The sequence below is a fragment of the Rhinoderma darwinii genome, chromosome 3 (assembly GCF_050947455.1).
Source record: "Rhinoderma darwinii isolate aRhiDar2 chromosome 3, aRhiDar2.hap1, whole genome shotgun sequence".
NCBI classification, from domain to species: Eukaryota; Metazoa; Chordata; class Amphibia; order Anura; family Rhinodermatidae; genus Rhinoderma; species Rhinoderma darwinii.
Genome location: NC_134689.1, coordinates 415,274,236 through 415,287,652, shown reverse-complemented (window position 1 = coordinate 415,287,652; position 13,417 = coordinate 415,274,236). Strand labels below are relative to the sequence as shown.

Below are 13,417 nucleotides of genomic sequence, written 5' to 3'. Positions count from 1 at the left end.
GCAGGAAATCGGGTTTTTCTTCCGAAACGTTTTTAATATATGAGGAAAGTGTTGTTGATTTCCTTGTCATTTTTGAGTGAGTAGAAGAGATGGGAATGATTTGAGCTTTAAATCCAAAATAGGATCTTGCCTAAAAAGAAACAATATTAAAGCAAAGTCCCAATCAGATTGGGTGAAATAGTCTGATGGTTTCTTATTTATTGGCGAAACTAGTTCAATAAAAAAAGGAAAATTAGCCAAACTGACAGGATAAAGGGGTTGTTGACTTGGAGTGAGAAGGGAACAATAGGAATTATTTGAGTTTTCAAGCTCAAATAGGATCTGGTGAAAAGAGGAGGAATGGGTAAACAAAGATAAGTTAGAATTTATGGCCACAAAGAGCACTTTTATCCTATAACGCTCAACCTTTGAAAGTGCAAGACTAGTAAAAGGTTCTTTCACATACCGGGAGTCGAACCCGGGCAACCTGGGTGAAAACCAGGAATCCTAACCGCTAGACCATATGGGAGCAGTTATTTAGTGTAATGAGTCATGGACTAAGAAAAAGTGGGAATAAAGAAAATGTATATATATTTTTTCATTTTGCCGCTTTGAGCTTGTCTACAAACATCTGGTGGTTGCCTTGTTAGCGCAGTAGGAAGCGTGTCAGTCTCATAATCTGAAGGTCGTGAGTTCGATCCTCACACGAGGCACTGTTCAGTGAGTTTTTGTCTTCCTCCATTCATGCAGGAAATCGGGTTTTTCTGCCGAAACGTTTTTAATATATGAGGAAAGTGTTGTTGATTTCCTTGTCATTTTTGAGTGAGTAGAAGAGATGGGAATGATTTGAGCTTTAAATCCAAAATAGGATCTTGCCTAAAAAGAAACAATATTAAAGCAAAGTCCCAATCAGATTGGATGAAATAGTCTGATGGTTTCTTATTTATTGGCGGAACTAGTTCATTAAAAAAAGGAAAATTAGCCAAACTGACAGGATAAAGGGGTTGTTGACTTGGAGTGAGAAGGGAAAAATAGGAATTATTTGAGTTTTCAAGCTCAAATAGGATCTGGTGAAAAGAGGAGGAATGGGTAAACAAAGATAAGTTAGAATTTATGGCCACAAAGAGCACTTTTATCCTATAACGCTCAACCTTTGAAAGTGCAAGACTAGTAAAAGGTTTTTTCCCATACCGGGAGTCGAACCCGTGCCACCTGGGTGAAAACCAGGAATCCTAACCGCTAGACCATATGGGAGCAGTTATTAAGTATAATGAGTCATGGACTAAGAAATGTGGGAATAAAGAAAATGTATATATATTTTTTCATTTTGCCGCTTTGAGCTTGTCTACAAACATCTGGTGGTTGCCTCGTTAGCGCAGTAGGAAGCGTGTCAGTCTCATAATCTGAAGGTCGTGAGTTCGATCCTCACACGAGGCACTGTTCAGTGAGTTTTTGTCTTCCTCCATTCATGCAGGAAATCGGGTTTTTCTGCCGAAACGTTTTTAATATATGAGGAAAGTGTTGTTGATTTCCTTGTCATTTTTGAGTGAGTAGAAGAGATGGGAATGATTTGAGCTTTAAATCCAAAATAGGATTTTGCCTAAAAAGAAACAATATTAAAGCAAAGTCCCAATCAGATTGGGTGAAATAGTCTGATGGTTTCTTATTTATTGGCGAAACTAGTTCATTAAAAAAAGGAAAATTAGCGAAACTGACAGGATAAAGGGGTTGTTGACTTGGAGTGAGAAGGGAACAATAGGAATTATTTGAGTTTCAAGCTCAAATAGGATCTGGTGAAAAGAGGAGGAATGGGTAAACAAAGATAAGTTAGAATTTATGGCCACAAAGAGCACTTTTATCCTATAACGCTCAACCTTTGAAAGTGCAAGACTAGTGAAAGGTTCTTTCCCGGTATGGGAGTCGAACCCAGGTCACCTGGGTGAAAACCAGGAATCCTAACCGCTAGACCATATGGAAGCAGTTACTAAGTAAAATGAGTCATGGACTAAGAAAAAGTGGGAATAAAGAAAATGTATATATATTTTTTCATTTTGCCGCTTTGAGCTTGTCTACAAACATCTGGTGGTTGCCTCGTTAGCGCAGTAGGAAGCGTGTCAGTCTCATAATCTGAAGGTCGTGAGTTTGATCCTCACACGAGGCACTGTTCAGTGAGTTTTTGTCTTCCTCCATTCATGCAGGAAATCGGGTTTTTCTGCCGAAACGTTTTTAATATATGAGGAAAGTGTTGTTGATTTCCTTGTCATTTTTGAGTGAGTAGAAGAGATGGGAATGATTTGAGCTTTAAATCCAAAATAGGATCTTGCCTAAAAATAAACAATATTAAAGCAAAGTCCCAATCAGATTGGGTGAAATAGTCTGATGGTTTCTTATTTATTGGCGAAACTAGTTCATTAAAAAAAGGAAAATTAGCCAAACTGACAGGATAAAGGGGTTGTTGACTTGGAGTGAGAAGGGAACAATAGGAATTATTTGAGTTTCAAGCTCAAATAGGATCTGGTGAAAAGAGGAGGAATGGGTAAACAAAGATAAGTTAGAATTTATGGCCACAAAGAGCACTTTTATCCTATAACGCCCAACCTTTGAAAGTGCAAGACTAGTGAAAGGTTCTTTCCCATACCAGGAGTCGAACCCAGGCCACCTGGGTGAAAACCAGGAATCCTAACCGCTAGACCATATGGAAGCAGTTACTAAGTAAAATGAGTCATGGACTAAGAAAAAGTGGGAATAAAGAAAATTTATATATATTTTTTCATTTTGCCGCTTTGAGCTTGTCTACAAACATCTGGTGGTTGCCTCGTTAGCGCAGTAGGAAGCGTGTCAGTCTCATAATCTGAAGGTCGTGAGTTCGATCCTCACACGAGGCACTGTTCAGTGAGTTTTTGTCTTCCTCCATTCATGCAGGAAATCGGGTTTTTCTGCCGAAACGTTTTTAATATATGAGGAAAGTGTTGTTGATTTCCTTGTCATTTTTGAGTGAGTAGAAGAGATGGGAATGATTTGAGCTTTAAATCCAAAATAGGATTTTGCCTAAAAAGAAACAATATTAAAGCAAAGTCCCAATCAGATTGCGTGAAATAGTCTGATGGTTTCTTATTTATTGGCGAAACTAGTTCATTAAAAAAAGGAAAATTAGCGAAACTGACAGGATAAAGGGGTTGTTGACTTGGAGTGAGAAGGGAACAATAGGAATTATTTGAGTTTCAAGCTCAAATAGGATCTGGTGAAAAGAGGAGGAATGGGTAAACAAAGATAAGTTAGAATTTATAAGAGCACTTTTATCCTATAACGCTCAACCTTTGAAAGTGCAAGACTAGTGAAAGGTTCTTTCCCGGTATGGGAGTCGAACCCAGGTCACCTGGGTGAAAACCAGGAATCCTAACCGCTAGACCATATGGAAGCAGTTACTAAGTAAAATGAGTCATGGACTAAGAAAAAGTGGGAATAAAGAAAATGTATATATATTTTTTCATTTTGCCGCTTTGAGCTTGTCTACAAACATCTGGTGGTTGCCTCGTTAGCGCAGTAGGAAGCGTGTCAGTCTCATAATCTGAAGGTCGTGAGTTTGATCCTCACACGAGGCACTGTTCAGTGAGTTTTTGTCTTCCTCCATTCATGCAGGAAATCGGGTTTTTCTGCCGAAACGTTTTTAATATATGAGGAAAGTGTTGTTGATTTCCTTGTCATTTTTGAGTGAGTAGAAGAGATGGGAATGATTTGAGCTTTAAATCCAAAATAGGATCTTGCCTAAAAATAAACAATATTAAAGCAAAGTCCCAATCAGATTGGGTGAAATAGTCTGATGGTTTCTTATTTATTGGCGAAACTAGTTCATTAAAAAAAGGAAAATTAGCCAAACTGACAGGATAAAGGGGTTGTTGACTTGGAGTGAGAAGGGAACAATAGGAATTATTTGAGTTTCAAGCTCAAATAGGATCTGGTGAAAAGAGGAGGAATGGGTAAACAAAGATAAGTTAGAATTTATGGCCACAAAGAGCACTTTTATCCTATAACGCTCAACCTTTGAAAGTGCAAGACTAGTGAAAGGTTCTTTCCCATACCGGGAGTCAAACCCAGGCCACCTGGGTGAAAACCAGGAATCCTAACCGCTAGACCATATGGAAGCAGTTACTAAGTAAAATGAGTCATGGACTAAGAAAAAGTGGGAATAAAGAAAATTTATATATATTTTTTCATTTTGCCGCTTTGAGCTTGTCTACAAACATCTGGTGGTTGCCTCGTTAGCGCAGTAGGAAGCGTGTCAGTCTCATAATCTGAAGGTCGTGAGTTCGATCCTCACACGAGGCACTGTTCAGTGAGTTTTTGTCTTCCTCCATTCATGCAGGAAATCTGGTTTTTCTGCCGAAACGTTTTTAATATATGAGGAAAGTGTTGTTGATTTCCTTGTCATTTTTGAGTGAGTAGAAGAGATGGGAATGATTTGAGCTTTAAATCCAAAATAGGATCTTGCCTAAAAAGAAACAATATTAAAGCAAAGTCCCAATCAGATTGGGTGAAATAGTCTGATGGTTTCTTATTTATTGGCGAAACTAGTTCATTAAAAAAAGGAAAATTAGCCAAACTGACAGGATAAAGGGGTTGTTGACTTGGAGTGAGAAGGGAACAATAGGAATTATTTGAGTTTCAAGCTCAAATAGGATCTGGTGAAAAGAGGAGGAATGGGTAAACAAAGATAAGTTAGAATTGATGGCCACAAAGAGCACTTTTATCCTATAACGCTCAACCTTTGAAAGTGCAAGACTAGTGAAAGGTTCTTTCCCATACCGGGAGTCAAACCCAGGCCACCTGGGTGAAAACCAGGAATCCTAACCGCTAGACCATATGGAAGCAGTTACTAAGTAAAATGAGTCATGGACTAAGAAAAAGTGGGAATAAAGAAAATTTATATATATTTTTTCATTTTGCCGCTTTGAGCTTGTCTACAAACATCTGGTGGTTGCCTCGTTAGCGCAGTAGGAAGCGTGTCAGTCTCATAATCTGAAGGTCGTGAGTTCGATCCTCACACGAGGCACTGTTCAGTGAGTTTTTGTCTTCCTCCATTCATGCAGGAAATCTGGTTTTTCTGCCGAAACGTTTTTAATATATGAGGAAAGTGTTGTTGATTTCCTTGTCATTTTTGAGTGAGTAGAAGAGATGGGAATGATTTGAGCTTTAAATCCAAAATAGGATCTTGCCTAAAAAGAAACAATATTAAAGCAAAGTCCCAATCAGATTGGGTGAAATAGTCTGATGGTTTCTTATTTATTGGCGAAACTAGTTCATTAAAAAAAGGAAAATTAGCCAAACTGACAGGATAAAGGGGTTGTTGACTTGGAGTGAGAAGGGAACAATAGGAATTATTTGAGTTTCAAGCTCAAATAGGATCTGGTGAAAAGAGGAGGAATGGGTAAACAAAGATAAGTTAGAATTGATGGCCACAAAGAGCACTTTTATCCTATAACGCTCAACCTTTGAAAGTGCAAGACTAGTGAAAGGTTCTTTCCCATACCGGGAGTCAAACCCAGGCCACCTGGGTGAAAACCAGGAATCCTAACCGCTAGACCATATGGAAGCAGTTACTAAGTAAAATGAGTCATGGACTAAGAAAAAGTGGGAATAAAGAAAATTTATATATATTTTTTCATTTTGCCGCTTTGAGCTTGTCTACAAACATCTGGTGGTTGCCTCGTTAGCGCAGTAGGAAGCGTGTCAGTCTCATAATCTGAAGGTCGTGAGTTCGATCCTCACACGAGGCACTGTTCAGTGAGTTTTTGTCTTCCTCCATTCATGCAGGAAATCGGGTTTTTCTGCCGAAACGTTTTTAATATATGAGGAAAGTGTTGTTGATTTCCTTGTCATTTTTGAGTGAGTAGAAGAGATGGGAATGATTTGAGCTTTAAATCCAAAATAGGATCTTGCCTAAAAAGAAACAATATTAAAGCAAAGTCCCAATCAGATTGGGTGAAATAGTCTGATGGTTTCTTATTTATTGGCGAAACTAGTTCATTAAAAAAAGGAAAATTAGCCAAACTGACAGGATAAAGGGGTTGTTGACTTGGAGTGAGAAGGGAACAATAGGAATTATTTGAGTTTCAAGCTCAAATAGGATCTGGTGAAAAGAGGAGGAATGGGTAAACAAAGATAAGTTAGAATTGATGGCCACAAAGAGCACTTTTATCCTATAACGCTCAACCTTTGAAAGTGCAAGACTAGTGAAAGGTTCTTTCCCATACCGGGAGTCAAACCCAGGCCACCTGGGTGAAAACCAGGAATCCTAACCGCTAGACCATATGGAAGCAGTTACTAAGTAAAATGAGTCATGGACTAAGAAAAAGTGGGAATAAAGAAAATTTATATATATTTTTTCATTTTGCCGCTTTGAGCTTGTCTACAAACATCTGGTGGTTGCCTCGTTAGCGCAGTAGGAAGCGTGTCAGTCTCATAATCTGAAGGTCGTGAGTTTGATCCTCACACGAGGCACTGTTCAGTGAGTTTTTGTCTTCCTCCATTCATGCAGGAAATCGGGTTTTTCTGCCGAAACGTTTTTAATATATGAGGAAAGTGTTGTTGATTTCCTTGTCATTTTTGAGTGAGTAGAAGAGATGGGAATGATTTGAGCTTTAAATCCAAAATAGGATCTTGCCTAAAAATAAACAATATTAAAGCAAAGTCCCAATCAGATTGGGTGAAATAGTCTGATGGTTTCTTATTTATTGGCGAAACTAGTTCATTAAAAAAAGGAAAATTAGCCAAACTGACAGGATAAAGGGGTTGTTGACTTGGAGTGAGAAGGGAACAATAGGAATTATTTGAGTTTCAAGCTCAAATAGGATCTGGTGAAAAGAGGAGGAATGGGTAAACAAAGATAAGTTAGAATTTATGGCCACAAAGAGCACTTTTATCCTATAACGCCCAACCTTTGAAAGTGCAAGACTAGTGAAAGGTTCTTTCCCATACCGGGAGTCGAACCCAGGCCACCTGGGTGAAAACCAGGAATCCTAACCGCTAGACCATATGGAAGCAGTTACTAAGTAAAATGAGTCATGGACTAAGAAAAAGTGGGAATAAAGAAAATGTATATATATTTTTTCATTTTGCCGCTTTGAGCTTGTCTACAAACATCTGGTGGTTGCCTCGTTAGCGCAGTAGGAAGCGTGTCAGTCTCATAATCTGAAGGTCGTGAGTTTGATCCTCACACGAGGCACTGTTCAGTGAGTTTTTGTCTTCCTCCATTCATGCAGGAAATCGGGTTTTTCTGCCGAAACGTTTTTAATATATGAGGAAAGTGTTGTTGATTTCCTTGTCATTTTTGAGTGAGTAGAAGAGATGGGAATGATTTGAGCTTTAAATCCAAAATAGGATCTTGCCTAAAAATAAACAATATTAAAGCAAAGTCCCAATCAGATTGGGTGAAATAGTCTGATGGTTTCTTATTTATTGGCGAAACTAGTTCATTAAAAAAAGGAAAATTAGCCAAACTGACAGGATAAAGGGGTTGTTGACTTGGAGTGAGAAGGGAACAATAGGAATTATTTGAGTTTCAAGCTCAAATAGGATCTGGTGAAAAGAGGAGGAATGGGTAAACAAAGATAAGTTAGAATTTATGGCCACAAAGAGCACTTTTATCCTATAACGCTCAACCTTTGAAAGTGCAAGACTAGTGAAAGGTTCTTTCCCATACCGGGAGTCAAACCCAGGCCACCTGGGTGAAAACCAGGAATCCTAACCGCTAGACCATATGGAAGCAGTTACTAAGTAAAATGAGTCATGGACTAAGAAAAAGTGGGAATAAAGAAAATTTATATATATTTTTTCATTTTGCCGCTTTGAGCTTGTCTACAAACATCTGGTGGTTGCCTCGTTAGCGCAGTAGGAAGCGTGTCAGTCTCATAATCTGAAGGTCGTGAGTTCGATCCTCACACGAGGCACTGTTCAGTGAGTTTTTGTCTTCCTCCATTCATGCAGGAAATCTGGTTTTTCTGCCGAAACGTTTTTAATATATGAGGAAAGTGTTGTTGATTTCCTTGTCATTTTTGAGTGAGTAGAAGAGATGGGAATGATTTGAGCTTTAAATCCAAAATAGGATCTTGCCTAAAAAGAAACAATATTAAAGCAAAGTCCCAATCAGATTGGGTGAAATAGTCTGATGGTTTCTTATTTATTGGCGAAACTAGTTCATTAAAAAAAGGAAAATTAGCCAAACTGACAGGATAAAGGGGTTGTTGACTTGGAGTGAGAAGGGAACAATAGGAATTATTTGAGTTTCAAGCTCAAATAGGATCTGGTGAAAAGAGGAGGAATGGGTAAACAAAGATAATTTAGAATTTATGGCCACAAAGAGCACTTTTATCCTATAACGCTCAACCTTTGAAAGTGCAAGACTAGTGAAAGGTTCTTTCCCATACCGGGAGTCGAACCCAGGCCACCTGGGTGAAAACCAGGAATCCTAACCGCTAGACCATATGGAAGCAGTTACTAAGTAAAATGAGTCATGGACTAAGAAAAAGTGGGAATAAAGAAAATTTATATATATTTTTTCATTTTGCCGCTTTGAGCTTGTCTACAAACATCTGGTGGTTGCCTCGTTAGCGCAGTAGGAAGCGTGTCAGTCTCATAATCTGAAGGTCGTGAGTTCGATCCTCACACGAGGCACTGTTCAGTGAGTTTTTGTCTTCCTCCATTCATGCAGGAAATCGGGTTTTTCTGCCGAAACGTTTTTAATATATGAGGAAAGTGTTGTTGATTTCCTTGTCATTTTTGAGTGAGTAGAAGAGATGGGAATGATTTGAGCTTTAAATCCAAAATAGGATTTTGCCTAAAAAGAAACAATATTAAAGCAAAGTCCCAATCAGATTGCGTGAAATAGTCTGATGGTTTCTTATTTATTGGCGAAACTAGTTCATTAAAAAAAGGAAAATTAGCCAAACTGACAGGATAAAGGGGTTGTTGACTTGGAGTGAGAAGGGAACAATAGGAATTATTTGAGTTTCAAGCTCAAATAGGATCTGGTGAAAAGAGGAGGAATGGGTAAACAAAGATAAGTTAGAATTTATGGCCACAAAGAGCACTTTTATCCTATAACGCTCAACCTTTGAAAGTGCAAGACTAGTGAAAGGTTCTTTCCCATACCGGGAGTCAAACCCAGGCCACCTGGGTGAAAACCAGGAATCCTAACCGCTAGACCATATGGAAGCAGTTACTAAGTAAAATGAGTCATGGACTAAGAAAAAGTGGGAATAAAGAAAATTTATATATATTTTTTCATTTTGCCGCTTTGAGCTTGTCTACAAACATCTGGTGGTTGCCTCGTTAGCGCAGTAGGAAGCGTGTCAGTCTCATAATCTGAAGGTCGTGAGTTCGATCCTCACACGAGGCACTGTTCAGTGAGTTTTTGTCTTCCTCCATTCATGCAGGAAATCGGGTTTTTCTGCCGAAACGTTTTTAATATATGAGGAAAGTGTTGTTGATTTCCTTGTCATTTTTGAGTGAGTAGAAGAGATGGGAATGATTTGAGCTTTAAATCCAAAATAGGATTTTGCCTAAAAAGAAACAATATTAAAGCAAAGTCCCAATCAGATTGCGTGAAATAGTCTGATGGTTTCTTATTTATTGGCGAAACTAGTTCATTAAAAAAAGGAAAATTAGCCAAACTGACAGGATAAAGGGGTTGTTGACTTGGAGTGAGAAGGGAACAATAGGAATTATTTGAGTTTCAAGCTCAAATAGGATCTGGTGAAAAGAGGAGGAATGGGTAAACAAAGATAAGTTAGAATTTATGGCCACAAAGAGCACTTTTATCCTATAACGCTCAACCTTTGAAAGTGCAAGACTAGTGAAAGGTTCTTTCCCATACCGGGAGTCAAACCCAGGCCACCTGGGTGAAAACCAGGAATCCTAACCGCTAGACCATATGGAAGCAGTTACTAAGTAAAATGAGTCATGGACTAAGAAAAAGTGGGAATAAAGAAAATTTATATATATTTTTTCATTTTGCCGCTTTGAGCTTGTCTACAAACATCTGGTGGTTGCCTCGTTAGCGCAGTAGGAAGCGTGTCAGTCTCATAATCTGAAGGTCGTGAGTTCGATCCTCACACGAGGCACTGTTCAGTGAGTTTTTGTCTTCCTCCATTCATGCAGGAAATCGGGTTTTTCTGCCGAAACGTTTTTAATATATGAGGAAAGTGTTGTTGATTTCCTTGTCATTTTTGAGTGAGTAGAAGAGATGGGAATGATTTGAGCTTTAAATCCAAAATAGGATTTTGCCTAAAAAGAAACAATATTAAAGCAAAGTCCCAATCAGATTGCGTGAAATAGTCTGATGGTTTCTTATTTATTGGCGAAACTAGTTCATTAAAAAAAGGAAAATTAGCCAAACTGACAGGATAAAGGGGTTGTTGACTTGGAGTGAGAAGGGAACAATAGGAATTATTTGAGTTTCAAGCTCAAATAGGATCTGGTGAAAAGAGGAGGAATGGGTAAACAAAGATAAGTTAGAATTTATGGCCACAAAGAGCACTTTTATCCTATAACGCTCAACCTTTGAAAGTGCAAGACTAGTGAAAGGTTCTTTCCCATACCGGGAGTCAAACCCAGGCCACCTGGGTGAAAACCAGGAATCCTAACCGCTAGACCACATGGAAGCAGTTACTAAGTAAAATGAGTCATGGACTAAGAAAAAGTGGGAATAAAGAAAATTTATATATATTTTTTCATTTTGCCGCTTTGAGCTTGTCTACAAACATCTGGTGGTTGCCTCGTTAGCGCAGTAGGAAGCGTGTCAGTCTCATAATCTGAAGGTCGTGAGAGTTCGATCCTCACACGAGTCACTGTTCAGTGAGTTTTTGTCTTCCTCCATTCATGCAGGAAATCGGGTTTTTCTGCCGAAACGTTTTTAATATATGAGGAAAGTGTTGTTGATTTCCTTGTCATTTTTGAGTGAGTAGAAGAGATGGGAATGATTTGAGCTTTAAATCCAAAATAGGATTTTGCCTAAAAAGAAACAATATTAAAGCAAAGTCCCAATCAGATTGGGTGAAATAGTCTGATGGTTTCTTATTTATTGGCGAAACTAGTTCATTAAAAAAAGGAAAATTAGCCAAACTGACAGGATAAAGGGGTTGTTGACTTGGAGTGAGAAGGGAACAATAGGAATTATTTGAGTTTCAAGCTCAAATAGGATCTGGTGAAAAGAGGAGGAATGGGTAAACAAAGATAAGTTAGAATTGATGGCCACAAAGAGCACTTTTATCCTATAACGCTCAACCTTTGAAAGTGCAAGACTAGTGAGAGGTTCTTTCCCATACCGGGAGTCAAACCCAGGCCACCTGGGTGAAAACCAGGAATCCTAACCGCTAGACCATATGGAAGCAGTTACTAAGTAAAATGAGTCATGGACTAAGAAAAAGTGGGAATAAAGAAAATGTATATATATTTTTTCATTTTGCCGCTTTGAGCTTGTCTACAAACATCTGGTGGTTGCCTCGTTAGCGCAGTAGGAAGCGTGTCAGTCTCATAATCTGAAGGTCGTGAGTTCGATCCTCACACGAGGCACTGTTCAGTGAGTTTTTGTCTTCCTCCATTCATGCAGGAAATCGGGTTTTTCTGCCGAAACGTTTTTAATATATGAGGAAAGTGTTGTTGATTTCCTTGTCATTTTTGAGTGAGTAGAAGAGATGGGAATGATTTGAGCTTTAAATCCAAAATAGGATTTTGCCTAAAAAGACACAATATTAAAGCAAAGTCCCAATCAGATTGGGTGAAATAGTCTGATGGTTTCTTATTTATTGGCGAAACTAGTTCATTAAAAAAAGGAAAATTAGCCAAACTGACAGGATAAAGGGGTTGTTGACTTGGAGTGAGAAGGGAACAATAGGAATTATTTGAGTTTCAAGCTCAAATAGGATCTGGTGAAAAGAGGAGGAATGGGTAAACAAAGATAAGTTAGAATTTATGGCCACAAAGAGCACTTTTATCCTATAACGCTCAACCTTTGAAAGTGCAAGACTAGTGAAAGGTTCTTTCCCATACCGGGAGTTGAACCCAGGCCACCTGGGTGAAAACCAGGAATCCTAACCGCTAGACCATATGGAAGCAGTTACTAAGTAAAATGAGTCATGGACTAAGAAAAAGTGGGAATAAAGAAAATTTATATATATTTTTTCATTTTGCCGCTTTGAGCTTGTCTACAAACATCTGGTGGTTGCCTCGTTAGCGCAGTAGGAAGCGTGTCAGTCTCATAATCTGAAGGTCGTGAGTTCGATCCTCACACGAGGCACTGTTCAGTGAGTTTTTGTCTTCCTCCATTCATGCAGGAAATCTGGTTTTTCTGCCGAAACGTTTTTAATATATGAGGAAAGTGTTGTTGATTTCCTTGTCATTTTTGAGTGAGTAGAAGAGATGGGAATGATTTGAGCTTTAAATCCAAAATAGGATCTTGCCTAAAAAGAAACAATATTAAAGCAAAGTCCCAATCAGATTGGGTGAAATAGTCTGATGGTTTCTTATTTATTGGCGAAACTAGTTCATTAAAAAAAGGAAAATTAGCCAAACTGACAGGATAAAGGGGTTGTTGACTTGGAGTGAGAAGGGAACAATAGGAATTATTTGAGTTTCAAGCTCAAATAGGATCTGGTGAAAAGAGGAGGAATGGGTAAACAAAGATAAGTTAGAATTTATGGCCACAAAGAGCACTTTTATCCTATAACGCTCAACCTTTGAAAGTGCAAGACTAGTGAAAGGTTCTTTCCCATACCAGGAGTTGAACCCAGGCCACCTGGGTGAAAACCAGGAATCCTAACCGCTAGACCATATGGGAGCAGTTATTAAGTATAATGAGTCATGGACTAAGAAAAAGTGGGAATAAAGAAAATTTATATATATTTTTTCATTTTGCCGCTTTGAGCTTGTCTACAAACATCTGGTGGTTGCCTCGTTAGCGCAGTAGGAAGCGTGTCAGTCTCATAATCTGAAGGTCGTGAGTTCGATCCTCACACGAGGCACTGTTCAGTGAGTTTTTGTCTTCCTCCATTCATGCAGGAAATCTGGTTTTTCTGCCGAAACGTTTTTAATATATGAGGAAAGTGTTGTTGATTTCCTTGTCATTTTTGAGTGAGTAGAAGAGATGGGAATGATTTGAGCTTTAAATCCAAAATAGGATCTTGCCTAAAAATAAACAATATTAAAGCAAAGTCCCAATCAGATTGGGTGAAATAGTCTGATGGTTTCTTATTTATTGGCGAAACTAGTTCATTAAAAAAAGGAAAATTAGCCAAACTGACAGGATAAAGGGGTTGTTGACTTGGAGTGAGAAGGGAACAATAGGAATTATTTGAGTTTCAAGCTCAAATAGGATCTGGTGAAAAGAGGAGGAATGGGTAAACAAAGATAATTTAGAATTTATGGCCACAAAGAGCACTTTTAT

The 13,417-nt window shown here is 38.5% G+C and overlaps 15 non-coding genes across 15 annotated transcripts; 12 read left to right on the top strand and 3 right to left on the bottom strand.

The window, feature by feature from the left end:
* Positions 1-1,161: 1,161 nt before the first annotated feature.
* On the bottom strand, positions 1,162-1,233 carry TRNAE-UUC (transfer RNA glutamic acid (anticodon UUC)). Its single transcript has one exon. It is a non-coding gene; the product is annotated as a tRNA-Glu (tRNA).
* Positions 1,234-1,343: 110 nt separating this feature from the next.
* On the top strand, positions 1,344-1,416 carry TRNAM-CAU (transfer RNA methionine (anticodon CAU)). Its single transcript has one exon. It is a non-coding gene; the product is annotated as a tRNA-Met (tRNA).
* A 1,375-nt stretch (positions 1,417-2,791) lies between these two features.
* TRNAM-CAU (transfer RNA methionine (anticodon CAU)) lies at positions 2,792-2,864 on the top strand. The gene has a single exon. It is a non-coding gene; the product is annotated as a tRNA-Met (tRNA).
* A 1,368-nt stretch (positions 2,865-4,232) lies between these two features.
* TRNAM-CAU (transfer RNA methionine (anticodon CAU)) lies at positions 4,233-4,305 on the top strand. Its single transcript has one exon. It is a non-coding gene; the product is annotated as a tRNA-Met (tRNA).
* Positions 4,306-4,956: 651 nt separating this feature from the next.
* Positions 4,957-5,029, top strand: TRNAM-CAU (transfer RNA methionine (anticodon CAU)). The gene has a single exon. It is a non-coding gene; the product is annotated as a tRNA-Met (tRNA).
* A 651-nt stretch (positions 5,030-5,680) lies between these two features.
* Positions 5,681-5,753, top strand: TRNAM-CAU (transfer RNA methionine (anticodon CAU)). Its single transcript has one exon. It is a non-coding gene; the product is annotated as a tRNA-Met (tRNA).
* Positions 5,754-6,945: 1,192 nt separating this feature from the next.
* On the bottom strand, positions 6,946-7,017 carry TRNAE-UUC (transfer RNA glutamic acid (anticodon UUC)). The gene has a single exon. It is a non-coding gene; the product is annotated as a tRNA-Glu (tRNA).
* An 835-nt stretch (positions 7,018-7,852) lies between these two features.
* Positions 7,853-7,925, top strand: TRNAM-CAU (transfer RNA methionine (anticodon CAU)). The gene has a single exon. It is a non-coding gene; the product is annotated as a tRNA-Met (tRNA).
* Positions 7,926-8,393: 468 nt separating this feature from the next.
* Positions 8,394-8,465, bottom strand: TRNAE-UUC (transfer RNA glutamic acid (anticodon UUC)). Its single transcript has one exon. It is a non-coding gene; the product is annotated as a tRNA-Glu (tRNA).
* A 111-nt stretch (positions 8,466-8,576) lies between these two features.
* On the top strand, positions 8,577-8,649 carry TRNAM-CAU (transfer RNA methionine (anticodon CAU)). The gene has a single exon. It is a non-coding gene; the product is annotated as a tRNA-Met (tRNA).
* Positions 8,650-9,300: 651 nt separating this feature from the next.
* TRNAM-CAU (transfer RNA methionine (anticodon CAU)) lies at positions 9,301-9,373 on the top strand. Its single transcript has one exon. It is a non-coding gene; the product is annotated as a tRNA-Met (tRNA).
* Positions 9,374-10,024: 651 nt separating this feature from the next.
* On the top strand, positions 10,025-10,097 carry TRNAM-CAU (transfer RNA methionine (anticodon CAU)). The gene has a single exon. It is a non-coding gene; the product is annotated as a tRNA-Met (tRNA).
* Positions 10,098-11,474: 1,377 nt separating this feature from the next.
* TRNAM-CAU (transfer RNA methionine (anticodon CAU)) lies at positions 11,475-11,547 on the top strand. The gene has a single exon. It is a non-coding gene; the product is annotated as a tRNA-Met (tRNA).
* A 651-nt stretch (positions 11,548-12,198) lies between these two features.
* On the top strand, positions 12,199-12,271 carry TRNAM-CAU (transfer RNA methionine (anticodon CAU)). The gene has a single exon. It is a non-coding gene; the product is annotated as a tRNA-Met (tRNA).
* A 651-nt stretch (positions 12,272-12,922) lies between these two features.
* On the top strand, positions 12,923-12,995 carry TRNAM-CAU (transfer RNA methionine (anticodon CAU)). The gene has a single exon. It is a non-coding gene; the product is annotated as a tRNA-Met (tRNA).
* The last annotated feature ends 422 nt before the right edge of the window (positions 12,996-13,417 follow it).